At 38.6% G+C, this 21,258-nt stretch overlaps 2 long non-coding RNA genes across 2 annotated transcripts; both read right to left on the bottom strand.

The window, feature by feature from the left end:
• Positions 1-8,634: 8,634 nt before the first annotated feature.
• Positions 8,635-10,515, bottom strand: LOC142170808 (uncharacterized). The gene is made up of 2 exons (XR_012700396.1): positions 10,027-10,515; positions 8,635-8,955 (listed from the first exon to the last, which is right to left on the bottom strand). It is a non-coding gene; the product is annotated as an uncharacterized LOC142170808 (long non-coding RNA).
• A 5,275-nt stretch (positions 10,516-15,790) lies between these two features.
• Positions 15,791-17,514, bottom strand: LOC142170601 (uncharacterized). Its single transcript, XR_012699867.1, has 2 exons — positions 17,166-17,514; positions 15,791-16,094 (listed from the first exon to the last, which is right to left on the bottom strand). It is a non-coding gene; the product is annotated as an uncharacterized LOC142170601 (long non-coding RNA).
• Between the last annotated feature and the right edge of the window lie 3,744 nt (positions 17,515-21,258).

A 21,258-nucleotide genomic window follows, 5' to 3' on the forward strand; every position in this document is an offset into this window, starting at 1 on the left:
AAATCTATATAGTAACAATAATAAGGGAATATTTTGTAGATATTTTTTTAATTTCCTAACTCAGAAAGAAAATAAGTCTAGAAAAACTATCTTCTTTTCTTTTTTGGATGAATTGACACCACTAATGATTGTGAATTATGTTGGCAGTTAGATGACTAAACATAAACAAAGTTTAGTATTATCTTGTCACCGATGGGGACTCAATTTCAGATTTTAGTGATCAACAGATTGCATAAACTTAAATGAACGGATTCAAGATTTAAACATTAAAGTCTACAGTTCGAAATTCTATTATTGGATTTAAAAATATGTTGTTTGCGTTTATTTAATGAATTTTGTTAATACATATATATATCATAGTTTGACGCAAAATTACCGTATTGGACTGAACTTGTAAATTATGCACTACTGCACTAGGGGCAGAGTTACAGTGTCGGTTACGAGTTCGGCCGAACTCAATAGCTTTGGTTCAAACTTTATATTTATCTCAAAAAATTAATTGCATATGAATAAATTATTAAATTAAAACCTAATAACTCAATCTTGAACTTATAAACTTTAAATTCTTACTCCGCCACTATACGCGGATCTATTTCTTGTTTACCATTGGATTCAAGAGCATTATGAGCTCTTATTATTTCATCTAACCCTAGATGGTTTATAAATTAGTTGCAAGTTGAAAAGATGGCCATTTTGTTTAAGTTGTCATTTCAATCTTTTCTCACGTTCCTTATGATTAGTTAGTTTGCGCTAATTAGTATCCAGTAGATTGTCATTTCATAGAACTCTTTTCAATTTCTTTTTTCTTTTTCACTTTCCTTCTGGTTTAGTTATTTGCAATATCTATTTTCAGTAAATTTTCATTTCGATCTTTGTCATTTTATTCGTTTGCTTGATTCTTTCACATAATTACATTTATTGATTAATAAAAAGGTAGCCCGATACATTAAACTCTCGTTATGCGCGATGTCCGAAAAAGGGCTGGACAATAAGGGTCTATTGTATGCAGCATTACCCTGCATTTCTATAAGATGTTGTTTCCACTGCTTGATCCCGTGACCTCCTGGTCACATAACAATAACTTTACCAATTACGCGAAGACTCCTCTTCTTATTTATTGATCAATCGATCAATAAAAATTACTTTTCAAGATTAAGCTAGTTGTAATGAGAGCTAAAGACTCTATCAGTAGGAGAATATCCCTAGGGAGCAAGGTTATCCAACCTAGTACAATAATTTTGTACTTGATATTTTAATTATAGCCAATTTAGTACAATGAGCTAATGTCTTTGATTATCTCCAAAATTCCATAAATTCTTGGGGTTATTTAGGAGGAGATCAAGACATAAAATAATATCTTTCTCAAAGACAAAGTGATTAAAGACGTTCTTTATCAAAATTAACATGAAATGTTGTTGGCCGGACGACTGAACACTTTTTGATAATCAAATACTTCAAGAAGAAGATCCATACAATATAATGCTCGACTTTCATGGAGATCAAATACATCACAGGGAGGTCTGTATTATCCCGAAGAACAATCCAAAAAAAATCAAAAAAACAAACAGAATTATACACCAAAAAGATTAGTCCATTCTTCCTTTCTTCAACACCAAAAAGATATGATAAATCAGTATTGTACTATAAGCAATGCAAGATCTACACTTTTAAAAGATTGGAAAATTGCCATATTAAACAAAAAAATTAACAAGGCCTCCATTTTGTTTAATCATAAAAGGAGTTAAGATGAAAAACTTCATACCAAGTAATAATACCTCCACCCAGGGCTAGAAAATAGAGAAGAAACCTTGCATTTTTCAAAGAAATATTGTCTCACTATTCAATACTTTCTCAAAATTTTAAAACTATTTCAAATGTACTACTACAACAACAACAACAACAACTATCCAATAAAATCCCACAAAGTGAAGTCTAGGGAGGGTAGTGTGTGAAGTTTTTGTCATGTGACCAGGAGGTCATTGGTTCGAACCGTGAAAATAACCTCTTGCAACAATACAGAGTAAAACTGAGTATAATAGAACCTTGCGGTCCTGCCCTTTCCCGAACCTCGCGCATAACATGAGCTTATTGCACTGTTATTGAAGAAAAATATAAGCGAACAAAGCTATTTTGTCCCTTTTAATGTAAAATGTTTCTTAATGTCACGACCCATATTTTTCACCGTCGGGTGTCGTGATGGCGCCTACTAGTGAAAGCTAGGCAAGCCGACTATTTGAACAAACTACCTTTTCCCCATTTTAATTCTTTAACACATGTGAATCAATAGTTTATAAACATCGAAAATTTAAAACAAGCGGAAGAAGCAATTAAACCATTTAAATAATTCCAACTTGATTTCTTAATAAAAAACTACCCAAGACTGTTGTCACAACTCCACAAACGGTCTAAGAATTCTACAAACAAGGTCCGAAAAATAAATGCAACACTATTTCTGAATTACATAAGTGAAACAAGAAGAAAAGATAGTGGGAGACGTCAGGGCCTGTGGACGCCTGCAGGACTTCCTTGGATCTCTGTATGGACTGAAGGTAGCCACCCAAACTAAGGTCTAAAAGCTGTTGCTCCAGGATCTGCATACAGTGCAGAGTGTAGTATCAGTACAATCGACCCCATGTGCTGGTAAGTGCCTAGCCTAACCCCGGTGAAGTAGTGACGAGGCTAGGACCAGACTACCAAATAAACCTGTGCAATTATATCATACACAGCGGAAAAATAAAGCAGAAATGTACAGTTAAGAATAGGAGGGGGAAACAGGCTGCGGGGGAATATCATTTACCAACAGTAACTCAGGAGAATAGCATAAAGAACAATTTAAAATTCGCAGTAGAAAGAATAAGGAAACCATGACAAATCAATAACCACCTTTATCCTTTATTGTTGCGGCGCGCAACCCGATCAAAATCATAAATAAACACTATTGTGGCGTGCAACCCGATCCAAATATAATATTATTGCGACGTGCAACACAGATCCAAATATAGTATTGTTGCGGCGTGCAACCCAATCCGAATATAATATTGTTGTGGCATATAACCCGATCCAAATATAATATTATTGCAGCATGCAACCCGGTCCAATATACAATTCAACACCAATCACAAAAGAGTCCCGACAAGGGAACAACAACATCCCGGCAAAGGAATCGACAGTGTAAGTAAATACGTCCCGGCAAGGAAATCAGCTATAACTAAACTTGTTCCAACATTTAACTTCACAAAGAAACCTCCATTAGCACCAATACTCAACCATAGGTAATTTTCATGAGAATAATCATAATCCTTTCCCAACACAGAGAATTAACAACGTATGCATTTGTAGTACTTAATAAGAACACAATGATTTCAATTTAAGACTCACGGGCATGCTTGACATCAACGTATAGATACTCGTCACCATGCCTATACGTCATACTCAACAAATAATACATACCAAATAGGACACAACTCCTAATCCCTCAAGCTAAGGTTAGACCAAACACTTACCTCGATGCCACGAACACAATTCAAGCCTTAACTATCGCTTTACCTCTTGATTCCATCACCAATTCGCTCGTATCTAGCCACAAGTTACTTAACTATATCAATAAATACTAAATGAATCAATTCCAATGCATGAAAATAGGTTTTCTCAATTTTTTCCCAAGAAGTCAAAAATCGCCCTGTGCCCACATGGTCAAAACGCTAGGTTCGAACGAAAACTCGATTACCCATTCCCCCAGGAACCCAAATATATAATTTGTTTTGAAATCAGACCTCAAATCGAGGTCCAAATCCCAAAAATTTGAAAAACTTAAGTTCTACCCAAAACACCCAATTTTTCCTATGAAAACCTTTGATTTTGAGTTGAAATCATGTGAAAAGATGTTAAAAATTGAATAAAACTAGTTAGAAACGACTTACAATCGATTTGGAGAAGAAATTTTCTTTGAAAAATCGCCCAAGAGAGTTTATGTTTTGAGAAGATATGAAAAATGACTGAAAATGCATCTAAGTGTTAATTAACTGGTTTCCGATGTCGCAATTGCGACCAGGGTTCGCATTTGCGAAGAAAATTATCGCATTTGCGACCACCCCTTATTTCTGAGGGGTTCGCATTTGCAAGCCAGGCGTCACATTTGCGACCCAAATGGTCGCATTTGCGATCAGGCCTACCCAGGCCTTTGTTCGCATTTGCGATGGACTTCTCGCATTTGCGAGCCAATGCGAAGCCTGCAGGCCTGCAACATACCAGCAATTTCCTAAGTGCAAATTTCACTCCGCGGCCTATCCAAAACTCACCCTAGCCCCCGGGGCTCCAAACCAAACATGCACACCAACCTAAAAATATCATACATACTTGCTCGTACATTTAAATCACCAAAATAACATCAACAACTATGAATTTAGCATCAAAATCATGAAATCACTTAAGAACCTCAAATTTTCCAATTTTCTCAAATAAAGTCTGATTCACGTCAATTGAAGTCCGTTTCTTACCAAATTTCACAGACTCAACTTAAATCACATATAAGACCTGTATTGAGCTTCGGAACCAAAATACGGGCCCGATACCATCTAATTTCAAACATGTTTCATTTCCAAAAACTCATAAATATTCCAGAAAATAATTTTCTTTAAAAATTCATTTGTCGGGCTTGGGACCTCGGAATTCGATTCCGGGCATACGCTCAAGTCTCATATTTTCCTATGGACCCTTCGGGACCGTCAAATCATGGGTCCGGGTTCGTTTACCCAAAATATTAACCGAAGTTAACTTAAATTTATTTTAATGGCAAAATTCATCATTTTTAACATATTCACATAATGGCTTTCCAGCTACGTGCCCGGACTACGCACGCAAATCGAGGTGAGATAGAGAGAGGTTTTTAAGGCCTCGGAACACAAAATTTATTTCTAAAACACGTGATGACCTTCTGGGTCATCACATTCTCCACCTCAAAAATAACCGTTCTTCCTCGAACGGACATAAGAAGGAAGTACCTGAGTCGGGGAAAAGATGGGGATAACGGCTCCACATATTGGACTCGGACTCCCAGGTCGATGCCTCAGCAGGCTGACCTCTCTACTAAACACGAACAGAAGGGAAACTCTTCGATCTCAACTGACAAACCTGCCGGTCTAGAATAGCTATCGGCTCTTCCTCATAGGACAAGTCCTTGTCCAACTAGACAGTGCTGAAATCTAACACGTGGGATGGATCGCCGTGATACTTCCGAAGCATGGACACATGAAACACTGGATGCACGGCTGATAAGCTCGGCGGCAACGCAAGTCTATAAGCCACCTCTCCCACTCGACCAAGAATCTCATACGGGCCAATGAACCTAGGGCTAAGTTTGCCTTTCTTTCCAAATCTCATCATGCCCTTCATAGGCGACACCCTAAGCAATATCCGCTCACCGAACATGAATGCCAAATCACGAACCTTACGGTCGGCATAACTCTTTTGCCTGGACTAAGTTGTACGAAGCCTATCCTGAATAATCCTGACCTTGTCCAAGGCATCCTATACTAGATCCGTACCCAACAACCGAGCCTCTCCCGGCTCAAACTATCGAATCGGCGACCGATACCGCCTACCATATAAAGCCTCATAAGGAGCCATCTGGATACTCAACTGGTATCTGTTGTTGTAGGCAAACTTTGCTAAAAGCAAAAACTGATCCCACGAGCCTCCAAAGTCAATGGCACAAGCTCGGAGCATATCCTCCAAAATCTGAATAGTCCGCTTGGACTACCCGTCCGCCTGAGGATGAAACGTTGTGCTCAACTCAACCCGTGTGCCCAACTCCCGCTGAACTGATCTCCAGAAATGTGATGTAAATTGCGTACCTCGGTCCAAAATGATAGACACAGGCACACCATGAAGACGAACAATCTCCCGGATATAGATCTCAGCTAACCTCTCAAAAGAATAGGAGACTGCCATGAGAATGAAATGTGCTGACTTGTTCAGCCTATCAATAATAACCACACTGCATCCAACTTCCTCTAAGTCCGTGGGAGTCCAACAACGAAGTCCATAGTGATACGCTCCCACTTCTACTCGGGAATCTCAATCTTCTGGAACAAACCACCAGGCATCTGATGCTCGTACTTAACCTGCTGACAATTCAAACACCGAGCCACATATACAACAATGTCCTTCTTCATTATCCTCCACCAATAATGCTGCCGCAAATCCTGATACATCTTACCGGTGCCCGGATGAATAGAGTATCAGGAACTATGGGCCTCCTCTAAAATCAACTCCTGGAGCCCATCCACATTAGACACACAAACTCGACCCTGCAGCCTCAAAACTCCATCATCTCCTAATATAACATGCTTGACACCTCCGTGCTGCACCGTGTCTCTGAGGATACACAGATAAGGATCATCATACTACCGATCTCGGATACACTCCAATAATGAAGAATGAGCGACTATGCAAGCTAACACACTGCTGGGCTCAGAAACATCCAACCTCACAAATTGATTGGCCAAAGCCTGAACATCCAAAGCAAGTGGTCTCTCACCGACCGAAATATAAGCAAGACTGCCCATACTGGCTGACTTCTTACTCAAAGCATCGACCACCACATTGGCCTTTCCCGGATGATATAAGATGGTGATATCATAGTCCTTTAATAGCTCCAACCACCTTCTCTGCCTCAAATTTAGCTCTTTCTTCTTGAACAAGTCTTGCAGACTCTTGTGATCTGTGAACACCTCATATGATATGCCTTATAGATAATGCCTCAAAATCTTCAACGCATGAACAATGGCTACTAACTCCAAATCATGAACTGGATAGTTCTTCTCATGAATCTTCAAATAGCATGAAGCATAGGCAATGACCTTGCCATCCTGCATCAACACCGCACCAAGTCCAATATGAGACGCATCACAATAAACTATATATGGCCCTAAACCTGCAAGCAAAACCAATACCGACATCGTAGTCAAAGCTGTCTTGAGCTTCTGAAAGCTTGCCTCACACTCGTCTGACCACCTGAACTGGGCACCCTTCTGGGTCAACCTGGTCATCGGGGCTGCAATAGACGAAAACCTCTCCACAAATCGACGATAATAGCCTGCTAAACCTAAGAAACTCCGGATCTCTGTAGCTGATACTGGTCTAGGCCAGTTCTTAACTGCATCTATCTTCTTCGGATCAACCTGAATACCCTCTGTTGATACAACATGACCCAAGAATGCAACTGAACTCAACCAGAACTCACACTTCCAAAACTTCACATACACTGACTATCTCTCAAAGTCTGGAGGACCACTCTCAGATGCTGCTCATTCTTCTCCCGGCTGCGGGAATAGATCAAAATATCATCAATGAAAACTATCACGAACGAATCCAAGTAAGGTCTGAATACTCGGTTCATGAAATCCATAAAAGCTGCTGGGGCATTTGTCAACCCAAATGACATCACAAAGAACTCATAATGCCCGTACTGAGTGCGGGAAGCTGTCTTAGGGACATCGGATGCCCTAATCCTCAACTGATAGTAGCCAGATCTCAAATCAATCTTCAAAAATACCTTGGCACCCTGAAGCTGATTAAACAAATCATCAATCCTCGGTAATGGATACTTATTCTTGATTGTAACCTTGTTCAACTATCGATAATCTATACACATTCTCATCGATCCGTCCTTCTTCTTAACAAACAACACCGGTGCACCCCAAGGCAAAACACTAGGTCTAATGAAACCTTTTTCAAGCAAGTCTTGCAACTGCTCCTTCAACTCTTTCAACTTAGGCGGGGCCATACGATACGGCGGGATAGAAATGGGCTGAGTGCCTGGAACCAAATCAATGCAGAAGTCAATATCCCTATCGGGTGGCATGCCCCACAGGTCTGAAGGGAATACATCAGGGAACTCACGAACAATAGGCACAGAATCAATAGAAGGAACCTCGGCACTAGAATCAAGAACATATGCCAAATAGGTCAAACACCCCTTCTTGACCATACACCGAGCCTTCATATATGAGATAACACTACGGGTAGAATGACCAGGAGTCCCTCTCCACTCTAAACAAGGTAAACCCGGCAAGGCTAAGGCCACAATATTTTCATGGCAGTCCAATATAGCATGGTATAGTGATAACCAGTCCATCCCCAATATGACATCGAAATCAACCATGTCCAGAAGTAACAAATCTACACAAGTCTCAAGACCCCCAATCACAACTATACACGAACGTAAAAATCTACACGAGTCTCAAGACCCCCAATCACAACTATACACGAACGATGGACTCGATCTACCACAATAGAATCACCCACCAATGTAGACACATATATAAGAGCACTCAAGGAATCACTAGGCATGACCAGATACAGTGCAAAATAAGATGACACATAGGAGTATGTAGATCCTGGATCAAATAAAACTAAAGCATCTCTGCTACATACCAGAACAGTACATGTGATAACTGCATCGGAAGCCACAGCCTCAGGCCTGGCTGGAAGAGCATAACTGTCACGCCCCAAACCTGGAAGCGAGACAGGTACTCAATGCCTCACCTATCCTTGCGTACCAACTTGCGACTAAGGAACTCTGCACATGTGATTTCATACTTTGGACATGGGCCACATTGCAAGACAACTGCGAATGCTGACTAAATATCAATATAAAACTTGGCCGACAAGGCCGTCATATTTATTACAGCTGACAAACCAACCAAATATACATACAAGGCCTGAAAGCCCAACATACTGCACTAACTGACAAGATATATCTACAAGCCTCTACTAATGGATACACTGTGATCGGAATGGCCCTCCGACCTATTCATGACATATGTACATATATATATATAGAATATATACATAAGGCTCTAGACCCGGAAACTCCGAAAGACATAGATCTTACCGATCAAGCTGAACTCGGGCAACACTTATTGAAGAGGCCTACTCATCTGTCTGTCCGACCTGCACGCATGAAATGCATCGCCCCCAGAAAAAGGGACGTCAGTACGAAATAATGTACTGAGTATGTAAGGCAATATACTGAAAGCTGAAACTGAACTCATAATATAATAACTGCAAGTAGCTAGAAGTCAAAGATAATCTGAAGATATGCTTACCTGCTGATACTGACTCAACTCTCTCAATATAGTAAGTAAAATAGTTGTCCAACCCTATAAGTCTCGGTATACATATATATATCTGCTCTGCCGTAGTAGGCTCGCTCATAAGCGCTCGGCCATACTAGGCTATGTATATCGACCAACTGGGCTCGCTCATATGCGCTCGGCCACAGTAGGATCGTCATATAACTTGCCATCTGATCAGAGGTTGCCCAATAGGGGCCTGCCCATCGATTATAGCTCGATGGTAATTAAAATACTTTTAATATTGTATATATGTAACTTCTATGCTCTCTTGACTTGAAGAAGGAAATACTCAACTAAATATGAAATCCCGATAAGGAGAATATTATAACTTACAACACTAGAAAAATATACGCAATTTGCGAGACTAGCAAAATATACGTAAATTCCGGGATGTGAATGTAATGACGAGATCATGCCAAATGAAAGAAGAGCTTAGCCTTAACATACTAAAAGGTTAAATTCATTAGCATTTAATCATCAGTAGTTGTGTCTTGAAATTAAAGGGACGGAAGCTCATTTACTTCATACTTAAAGAAGTTACTATGATTATGGAGATTACTGTTATAAAAAGGTGCTGATAGCTTGTCTATCATTTTCTTTTTCCTAAAGATCCATATTTGTTTTATAAACTCTATCCTCCAGTGTCATGCATAACCATAACTAAAGCATTTTCCTTTTCCTCTTTCTTTACCAATCTAATATATTACTCTATGGTATGTCATATTCTGTATTTTTTTTGTGTAGCAACAGAGTGAGCCTTTCTATTACTTAAATTTCTAAGTACCCTTCTGGGTAATACTAATAGACATCACGACTTTGCAAGTATGCTATTTAAATTTATTGTATGGATCATGCCAAAAGAAAAGAAGGGAGGACCTTAACATACCTGGAGTAGGGAAAACTCCGTATAATATTTCGTTGGAAATTTTCGTAGATTGAACTAAATTCGCCTCTACTCCTTAGAAATTCATGGACGAAAACTTATTTCTACTTCTTAAAAATTCTGGAACGAAATAACAGTTTTGGCTTCCTTGAAATTGAGAGGAAAACGTTATCTGTTTGAAGTTAGGAACGAAAATATTATTGAATGGAGTTTGTTGTTGAAATGAAATAATCTTGGAATGAAGACTTTTGTTTTTGAAATGAAATAATATTGGAAAGAGGACTTGTAAGGATAACGTTTCAAATTTAAGAAAGAAATCTCTCTTGTTTTCTTTCTGAATGAGTAACGTCACTTTTTTAGTCTTTGGAATTTTAAGACTTGAACAAATATCTTGCTTTTGGATAATATCATTTCCTAGGTTGCCACATAGGCTATTTTAATTGCTTAGTCACCTCATATGTTGCCACATGTCTTTTCGAGTATAATTAATTAAGTTTTATCCACTTATTAGTTAACCAGATAATATCCCGCTACCCGGTAATTAATCGATTACCCGCATAATTTAAAAATTACTACAAATTACTTAAAATTCTATTTATTTTTAAAATACTTTATATATACTTTATATATTATACTACCGTAATCATATGGTACCTTACATGGTACTAGTTTATAATTATCGGGTATTATCGCTCGACCCGTATTTTATTCTAAATTGACCACTTTCAACGAAACTCATTTTCTTTAATCCGTGTACCCTTTTATTCTTCATAACACTTATTTATCGCTTGTTATAAATAGCGTAAGTACGTTAACGTCAAGACGATCTCATTCCCGATTCTACGTCGGTTAACTGAAAATGAAATCTTTAACGTACAATACTTCAGGGTGCAATATCGTTGTAACTTAATATTGCGAAACGTGACATCACCGTAATGTAATATTGCGGGACGTGACATCTCACTTTTGGGTTCTCATTAATTTATTTATGGCGTATTTTCATGTACGAAAATATGGGATGTAACATCATTCCCCCCTTTTGAACATTCGTCCTCGAATGTTGACTGATGCGCTTATCGTTCTCATATCTCATAGCTCTTGTGAATACTTTAGTAGTCCTCTTTCCATTTAGGCAACTGTTCTGCGAATAAGTCTAAAGGCCAGGGTATTCCCCCCTTTAGTCTTTTTGCCCATATCACGACCTGTGGTCGAAATCTTCCTAATCTTGCAACTTCTGTTACCTCTTGTCATGCAGCTTGTATGACCTCGGCTTTATAGGTGCACTTATGTAATTCATCTTTCCTTTTTCATCTTATCCTTTAGTCAATCTTTAGGTCTTACTTTGTATATACAAGGCTTAATAGGATACCTCTCTGGGCCTCTAGAGGTATACTGAAGTCCTTTGCTCGATACTTTGTAGAACTTGGGAATATGGCTATATCTTATTTCATAGATCTGGTTACCCATTCACATGACTATACTGCATTTACATGGGTTATACTATACCATAATCTTTGCTTCAATCTACCTTTACTGAGGTATGCTTACCAAGTTCCTAGTTACTTTTGCTGCCTACACTTTAGGTATAAATCTCAGTCCTTCACTGCCCCTTCATTACCGTTCGTCTTAAGAATCATGGCCTAGCCTCATGTCATACTTTGTAACTTATATCTGACTATTGTTGATTCGCCTCAACGTTGATCTATAATCTTTTACTTGAAGACTTGAAACTTCTTTACAGAATACATTACCGCTAGAGCTTACGTTGTATTGAGGAATATTTGAAGTGATTTCCATAATCATATTTCATAGTGTCTCAATGCGATTCACCTTATGGGGTATCTTGATTTTGTGCCTCCAGCGAAATCTTTTTCTCTTTCTCTTCTTCTATTTTCTCTTCTTTTTTTTCAAATCATTATTCAAACGAAGGCCCAAACGTCATCATTTATCTGCCACAATTATCCCCTCATTTTATTACTAGGTCAGCATTTCATTCTTTCTGAATGCTATTAATTTTAGATTCCTTTAAGTTCATTCAGGCTATACTGAACTTTCAATAACTTAGAGAAACCATTATCTCTCTTGTTTTCATAGACTTAATCCTGAGGACTTATCCATTCTCGTTGGTTTTTCTTTTTTTTACTTGTCTTTCCTCAATCTTACTCATGTTTTATTAATTTTGTCGCTCTACCATACTTTAACTTGCGACCTATAAATATCTATTTATAATACTCGCAACTTTCCTTCAACTTGCTTGCACCATAGATTTCCTTATGTTATTCTAGAATGTCAAGCGATATCTCCAACTTTTCTCTATTCTCTTAACTAGATCTCTCAGTACATAGAAACCATAGGTTAGAAGACATGCCACCGACGATGCCACTATCATTCCCGGTTATTGGATTCCTGTGCTTCTAGCCTTCTATCCGAAGTAAGGACTATTCATGATCTTCTATTTTTGAGTATCTCGTACGTTGTTCCCCTTTACCTTACTTACCTTAAAATCCTTCATCGTATCTTCTATCTCTTTCCTGACCTCCCTTCCACCTAGGTGTAATTCAAGTTCATAAATTGAAGCTCTATTATAATACTCGCACCTCAAGTACATACACAATCTGGTGGGAGCTTGGTACTGACTTCTTATAAGGCTGGTATTTCTTCTAACTGGCATCCTTATATAGCCATTATAAATTATGGTTGTTGTATTATTTCTTGAACACCTGATATTAAGAGTGATTCTGTCATGTTCTCAAGCACAACTTCTATAATTTTTCTAGGTCCAATAATCAGACTCCTGATTTAATTAGTTGATGTAATTCTTTAGTCTCCTCTCCTTCTGATCAGCCTTTACGTAGGCTTAAGCCGTCTTCCGATCTATGGCTCATGGTATCAATCATTACCTTAGCCTTTCAAGGGTATTATGGAATATCCATGATATAATCTTCTAACAATTCAATCATTTGTCTATGCCCTGGGCTTAATTCTTTCTTTTAACTTATACCAGAGTCGTCTATGGTTGTATGATTGTCAACAAATATGCTGCCTGGATAATGCTCCAAAATCTGGAGTGTGTCCATAACGTACTAACTCTGGATCATTGATCAAATTATTCTTTCGTTCCATCTTAGCTTTCTTTCAATGTAAGCTATTACTTTTCCTTGTCTATTTACCCCTTGTTGCGTCCATACTTAGCTTATCTTAGTGCCAGACTGGCCAGAGTTTTCATACAACTCATATGATTTTGAATATTACTTTTAATACTTACTTCTCGTTCATGACCCACGGTAGATGCCATTTTCCTTTGGAATGATTATAATGTCGTTGCGAGATTTTTATTACACGACCATTTGCTCTTTAGGTCGTTGTGCTTAGGTTAAGCCTTCTTTTTTATCTTCTCAGTTAGTCTTTCGTTGTAGTACTTTGGGAGAACCCTTGACTCTCGTAAAGTTGTGAGCTTATTACGGACCTTTTCGATGTCCTTACTTGCCTATAATCATTTGTAGTTGCTTACTTCCATGCCCTTGTGCTTGTATGGTTGCTTCTGAACTGATATTTTGACTACCTTCCTAGTGGCATTTTCTTTTACCCTCGTAACACTCATACGGTACCTTTAACTACTCCGACTCTTGTTTGAATATATCTCGAGTATTATAACGACATTCTTCGAGGTTGAATTTTCCATGTTGGGTTCTACTATGTTTATCTTACACGAACTGATGACTCATTTGTAACCTCCTGTTTAGCCGTAACTGGGATCTCCCTGACCAATTACTAATTACTTGTTGTTCCATTCTCATATCAATCATCCTTGTAATATTTCTTGGGTTATTTACTTTGTTTTAACTTACGTCTCGCGCTGGCTCCTTATTTACTAATAACCACTCAGGCAGGAACCTTTACTTCCTCTCCTTGACGTCGTGCATGCACAATATTCTTGAATCATTGTGTATCTGTAAGATTTGGATAAGTGACATCTCATTCCTCTTTCATTTATCACATTCTTCCTTTACCATTCCATAGTCACTAGGACCCCTTTATTTGACTTAATGCCACATCACTCCATATTCCCCCCTTTAGGGGTGTACTAAGAGCTGAAGCCACGAGGATCTACTTATAGATGTTTTACCTCTTCATCTTTAGTGTTGTTTCTCAACATCAATGATCCTTACTCGCCTTGCGGCAATCCTTCTGTACCAAGGATGACAAATTCCCTTACTCGCGAGGGTGACACTTAATGTAACTGGTACATATAGTCCCTTAAGCTTAACTTTGCTATCATTGCTTGCTTTAGGGAAGCGTCTTCCTGAATGACCATTCTGTGAATTCCTTATGAATCTTCTTCTGTGGTCCATTCTATTACCGCCGAAACGAAACCTAAAATTACCATGATGCCGAGCACTTTCCAATCATTCAGTCCCAAATTCATTTTTAGTTTATCTTGTTTACCAGCACATACAAATTTTCATTACTCTGGGGATTAACTTTCTCCTCTGGTAGTCACGTTGGAGTTACGAACTTATTTCTCGAAATGTGGATATAACCTTATGGACTATACTTTTTTGTGTTGTCTTAAGGCCCATCACCTTTCGTATCTTCCTTCATTTGACCATAGGTTCTGTAACACTCTACCGTTTTTATCTACGTGTCACACCTTATTCATAATTCTTCGTTCTCTCTCTTCTCATTACTCTGCTAATATTTTTGCATATCCCTTTTCTTGTGAAAACTTCAATACGATGTTCTTTCGCTTTTAGCTTTCCTTTGCTCCATCCAGTGGCTCTTCTAGTTTCTTAACATTCTCACTTACTAGGGACGCGAACCACATTAAGGTAATATTTATCCCTTCAAGGCTTATAGTACATGTCTTTATAGTACTCATATCTGGCTGCACTATTTTATAGTGTACCATTTGGGTGTCTCATAAAGAAATCTAGTAGAACATTTGTAATATCCTTCGAAAATGTCAACTGACGCAAACAATTCATCCATCATATCTTTTTACACTACTTCTGTTAACCCCTATAGAGCATATCTAGAATGGGTGCGGCCAATTGTATATACCTTTGTTACTATTGAATATAACTCAAAAAGCTCATGTTCCTCTACCTCAATTATAACCATTGTTAACCTTCATTAACTGGGTACCTCGTACCCTTTTTCACATTACTCCTTTTACTTGCTGAAACTTGTACTTATCTTCTTAATCTCTCATTGTCCTTCACCATAAAGATGGATAAGCATTCTTGCCTTATGGCTTCTTATCAAGAAGCTTACACCTTTCAGTATACCCATGATCTGCTAAAGACCTCACATTTACTTATCGTAGGCATTATACAAAAATTCAATTCCTCTGACTCAGCTCCTCCACAACTATCTCTCTTTCCAACCTTCTTTCTTGATGTAGACATCGTCTTATTTCGAATAAAATAAAATTTTCGGAACTTGGATTATTATAAGTGAGATCTATAGAACGATCTAGAGTAAGAAGAAAGAGTGACAATCCTAAATGCTCTGTAGCCTCCTGCTTATAAGTGTGGTGCACGACACACCCATAAACAAGACTTTACTAGACACGGCTTGTAGACTCCCTAGGACAGAACTGCTCTAATACCACTTTTGTCACGCCCCAAACCTGGAAGCGAGACCGGCACTCAATGCCTCACCTATCCTTGCGTACCAACTTGCGACTAAGGAACTCTGCGCATGTGATTTCATACTTTGGCCATGGGCCACATTGCAAGACAACTGCGAATGCTGACTAAATATCAATATAAAACTTGGCCGACAAGGCCGTCATATTTATTACAGCTGACAAACCAACCAAATATACATACAAGGCCTGAAAGCCCAACATACTGCACTAACTGACAAAATATATCTACAAGCCTCTACTGATGGATACACTGTGATCGGAATGGCCCTCCGACCTATTCATGACATATGTACATATATATATATAGAATATATACATAAGGCTCTAGACCCTGAAACTCCGAAAGGCATGGAGATTACCGATCAAGCTGAACTCGGGCAACACTTATTGAAGAGGCCTACTCATCTGTCTGTCCGACCTGCACGCATGAAATGCAGCGCCCCCAGAAAAAGGGACGTCAGTACGAAATAATGTACTGAGTATGTAAGGCAATATACTGAAAGCTGAAACTGAACTCATAATATAATAACTGCAAGTAGCTAGAAGTCAAATATAATCTGAAGATATGCTTACCTGCTGATACTGACTCAACTCTCTAAATATAGTAAGTAAAATAGTTGTCCGGCCCTATAAGGCTCGGTATATACATATATAACTGCTCTGCCGTAGTAGGCTCGCTCATAAGCGCTCGGCCATACTAGGCTATGTATCTCGACCAACTGGGCTCGCTCATATGCGCTCGGCCACAGTAGGATCGTCATATAACTTGCCATCTGATCAGAGGTTGCCCAATAGGGGCCTGCCCATCGATTATAGCTCGATGGTAATTAAAATACTTTTAATATTGTATATATGTAACTTCTATGCTCTCTTGACTTGAAGAAGGAAATACTCAACTAAATATGAAATCCCGATAAGGAGAATATTATAACTTACAACACTAGAAAAATATACGCAATTTGCGAGACTAGCAAAATATACGTAAATTCCGGGATGTGAATGTAATGACGAGATCATGCCAAATGAAAGAAGAGCTTAGCTTTAACATACTAAAAGGTTAAATTCATTAGCATTTAATCATCAGTAGTTGTGTCTTGAAATTAAAGGGACGGAAGCTCATTTACTTCATACTTAAAGAAGTTACTATGATTATGGAGATTACTGTTATAAAAAGGTGCTGATAGCTTGTCTATCATTTTCTTTTTCCTAAAGATCCATATTTGTTTTATAAACTCTATCCTCCAGTGTCATGCATAACCATAACTAAAGCATTTTCCTTTTCCTCTTTCTTTACCAATCTAATATATTACTCTATGGTATGTCATATTCTGTATTTTTTTTGTGTAGCAACAGAGTGAGCCTTTCTATTACTTAAATTTCTAAGTACCCTTCTGGGTAATACTAATAGACATCACGACTTTGCAAGTATGCTATTTAAATTTATTGTATGGATCATGCCAAAAGAAAAGAAGGGAGGACCTTAACATACCTGGAGTAGGGAAAACTCCGTATAATATTTCATTGGAAATCTTCGTAGATTGAACGAAATTTGCCTCTACTCCTTAGAAATTCATGGACGAAAACTTACTTCTACTTCTTAAAAATTCTGGAACGAAATAACAGTTTTGGCTTCCTTGAAATTGAGAGGAAAACGTTATCTGTTTGAAGTTAGGAACGAAAATATTATTGAATGGAGTTTGTTGTTAAAATGAAATAATCTTAGAATGAAGACTTTTGTTTTTGAAATGAAATAATATTGGAAAGAGGACTTGTAAGGATAACGTTTCAAATTTAAGAAAGAAATCTCTCTTGTTTTCTTTCTGAATGAGTAACGTCACTTTTTTAGTCTTTGGAATTTTAAGACTTGAACAAATATCTTGCTTTTGGATAATATCATTTCCTAGGTTGCCACATATGCTATTTTAATTGCTTAGTCACCTCATATGTTGCCACATGTCTTTTCGAGTATAATTAATTAAGTTTTATCCACTTATTAGTTAACCAGATAATATCCCGCTACCCGGTAATTAATCGATTACCTGCATAATTTAAAAATTACTACAAATTACTTAAAATTCTATTTATTTTTAAAATACTTCATATATACTTTATATATTATACTACCGTAATCATATGGTACCTTACATGGTACTAGTTTATAATTATCGGCTATTATCGCTCGACCCGTATTTTATTCTAAATTGACCACTTTCAACGAAACTCATTTTCTTTAATCCGTGTACCCTCTTATTCTTCATAACACTTATTTATCGTTTGTTATAAATAGCGTAAGTACGTTAACGTCAAGACGATCTTATTCCCGATTCTACGTCGGTTAACTGAAAATGAAATCTTTAACGTACAATACTTCAGGGTGCAATATCGTTGTAACTTAATATTGCGAAACGTGACATCACTGTAATGTAATATTGCGGGACGTGACATCTCACTTTCGGGTTCTCATTAATTTATTTATGGCGTATTTTCATGTACGAAAATATGGGGTGTAACAATAACATCGGGGATGGGCCCCACCATCCTAAACTATATCTCTAGATGGCCTGCTGCTCGCTGGCCTGTACCTCTAGCGGCCTGACCTACACCTCTAATACCTCTACCTCCACCTCTAGCACCTCTACCTCCACCTCTAGCACCTCTACCTCCACCTCTAACTGGCTGAGCGGGTTGTGGAACACTCAGTGCATGAACCATAACGTGGGAACCCTGCTGCCGCGACTGAATACCCACTAATCTCAAACAAGACCTCCGGATATGACCATACTCACCGCACTCAAAGCATCCACTTGAGTGCTGCGGCTGAGGAAACTGAGACTGACCCTGGCGACCTAAATAATCACCCCGAAAACTCTGGAGCGGCGGTGTATTGATAGGAGCTGGTGGTGCACTGTAGGGCTGCTGATCAGAATACTGCCTATGAGAACCACGACCACCTGAAGCACTGTGAGAAACCTGAAGTGCTGACTGGAAAGGCCTAGGAGGATGGCCTCTACCATACGAATCTCTACCTCCAGACGAGGCACCACTGAATCTGCCTGAATGACGAGGCCTCTTGTGAGACCCCTGGCCACCTCCCTGCGATAGAACCATCTCAACTCTCCTGGTCACATTGGCCGCCTCCTAAAAAGAAATCTCACTCCTCATCTCCTTAGCCATCTAAAGTTGAATAGGCTGAATGAGTCCCTCAATGAACCTCCTCACCCTCTCTCTCTCTCTCTCTCTCTCTCGGTGGGAAGCATGATAAGAGCATGATGGGCCAAGTCGATGAACCTGGTCACCTACTGAGTGACAGTCATAGAACCCTATTGGAGACGCTCAAACTGCCTCCAATATATCTCTCTCTGAGTGATAGGGAGAAACTTCTCCAGAAATAGCTGAGTGAACTGCTCCCAAGTCAAAGCTGGTGATTCGGCTGGTCTAGCCAAACAATAATCTCTCCACCAAGTCTTGGCAGATCCAGATAGGCGAAAAGTAGCAAAGGCGACCCCATTGGTCTCCACTATCCCCATGTTCCTGAGAACCTCATGATAGTTGTCTAGAAAATCCTGGGGATCCTCAAAAGATTGCTGAAAGTGGTAGTGAAGAACTTGGTGAACCTGTCCAATCTCCACAAAGCATCGGCAGACATAGCTGCTCCATTACCGGTCTGAGCTACCACACTCGACTGAACTGCTCCAACTGGTTAAGCTACTGGAGTCTGAAACTGGGGAGCCATCTGCTCTGGAGTGGTTAAGTGATTAAGAGACGTTCTTTATCAAAATTAACGTAAAATGTTGTTGGCCGGAAGACTGAACACTTTTTGATAATTAAATACTTCAAGAAGAAGAAACATACAATATATTGCTCGACTTTCATGGAGAACAAATACATCGCAGGGAGGTCTGTATTATCCCGAAGAACAATCCAAAAAAAAAATCAAGAAAACAAATAAAATTATACCTATATTTAGTACTATAAACAGAATTTAATCGATGAAAATTAAATAGATTAGTCCATTCTTCCTTTCTTCAACACCAAAAATGTATGATAAATCATCATTGTACTATAAGCAATGCAAGATCTACACTTTTAAAATATTGGAAAATTGCCATATTAAACAAAAAAATTAACAAGGCCTCTATTTTTTTTAATCATAAAAGGAGTTAAGATGAAAAACTACATACTAAGTAATAATACCTCCACCCAGGGCCAGAAAATAGAGAAGAAACCTTGCATTTATCAAAGAATTTTTGTCTTACTATTCAATGCTCTCTCAAAATTTTAAAACTATTTCAAATGTACTACAACAACAACAACAACAACAACCCAGTAAAATTCCACAAAGTGAGTCTAGGGAGGGTAGTGTGTGAAGTTGTTGTCATGTGACCAGGAGGTCACTGGTTCGAACCGTAAAAATAATCTCTTGCAACAATATAGGGTAAGACTGTGTACAATAAACCCTTGCGGTCCTGCCTTCTCGCGCATAACAGGAGCTTATTGCACTGTTATTGAAGAAAAATATAAGCAAACAAAGCTATTTTGTCCCTTTTAATGTAAAATGCTTCTTAATATCACGACCGGGATTTCCCACCCTTAGGTGTCGTGATGGTGCCTACTAGTGAAAGCTAGGCAAGCCGACCATTTGAATAAATTACCTTTTTTCCATTTTAATTCTTTAACATATGTGAATCAACAGTTTATAAATAGCGTAAATTTAAAACAAGCGGAAGAAATAATTAAACCATTTAAATAATTTCAACATAATTTCTTAATCAAAAACTACCCAAGACTGGTGTCACAACTCCACAGACGATCTAGGAATTCTACAAACAAGATCCTAAAAATAAATGCAACACTGTTTCTGAATTACATAAGTGAAACAGGAAGAAAAGATAGTGGGAGACGCCAGGGCCTGCGGACGCCTGCAAGACTACCTTGGATCTCCGTATGATCTGAAGGCAGCCACCCAAGCTAAGGTCCAAAAGTTGCTACTCCAGGATCTGCACACAGTGCAGAGAGTAGTATCAGCACAACCGACCCCATATGCTAGTAAGTGCCTATCCTAAACCCGACGAAGTAGTGACAAGGCTAGGACCAGACTACCAAATAAACCTGCACGATTATATCATATACAACAGAAAAATAAAGCAGAAATGTACAGTTAAGAATGGGAGGGGTAAACATGCTGCGAGGGAATATCATTTACCAATAGTAACTCAGGAGAATAACATAAAGAACAATTTAAAATTCGCAGCAGAAAGAATAAGGAAACCGTGAAAAATCAATAACCACCTTTATCCTTTATTGTTGCGGTACGCAACCCGATCTAAACCATAAATAAACACGGTTGCGGCGTGCAATCCGATCCAAATATAATATTATTACGGCGTGCAACCCAATCCAAATATAGTATTGTTGCGGTGTGCAACCCGATCCGAATATAATATTGTTGCGGCGTGCAACCCGATCCAAATATAATATTATTGCGGCGTACAACCCGGTCCCAATATACAATTCAACACCAATCACAAAAGAGTCTCGACAAGGGGACAATAAGGGAACAACAACATCCCGGCAAGGGAATC

The sequence above is a fragment of the Nicotiana tabacum genome, chromosome 16 (assembly GCF_000715075.1).
Source record: "Nicotiana tabacum cultivar K326 chromosome 16, ASM71507v2, whole genome shotgun sequence".
Lineage (NCBI taxonomy): Eukaryota > Viridiplantae > Streptophyta > Magnoliopsida > Solanales > Solanaceae > Nicotiana > Nicotiana tabacum.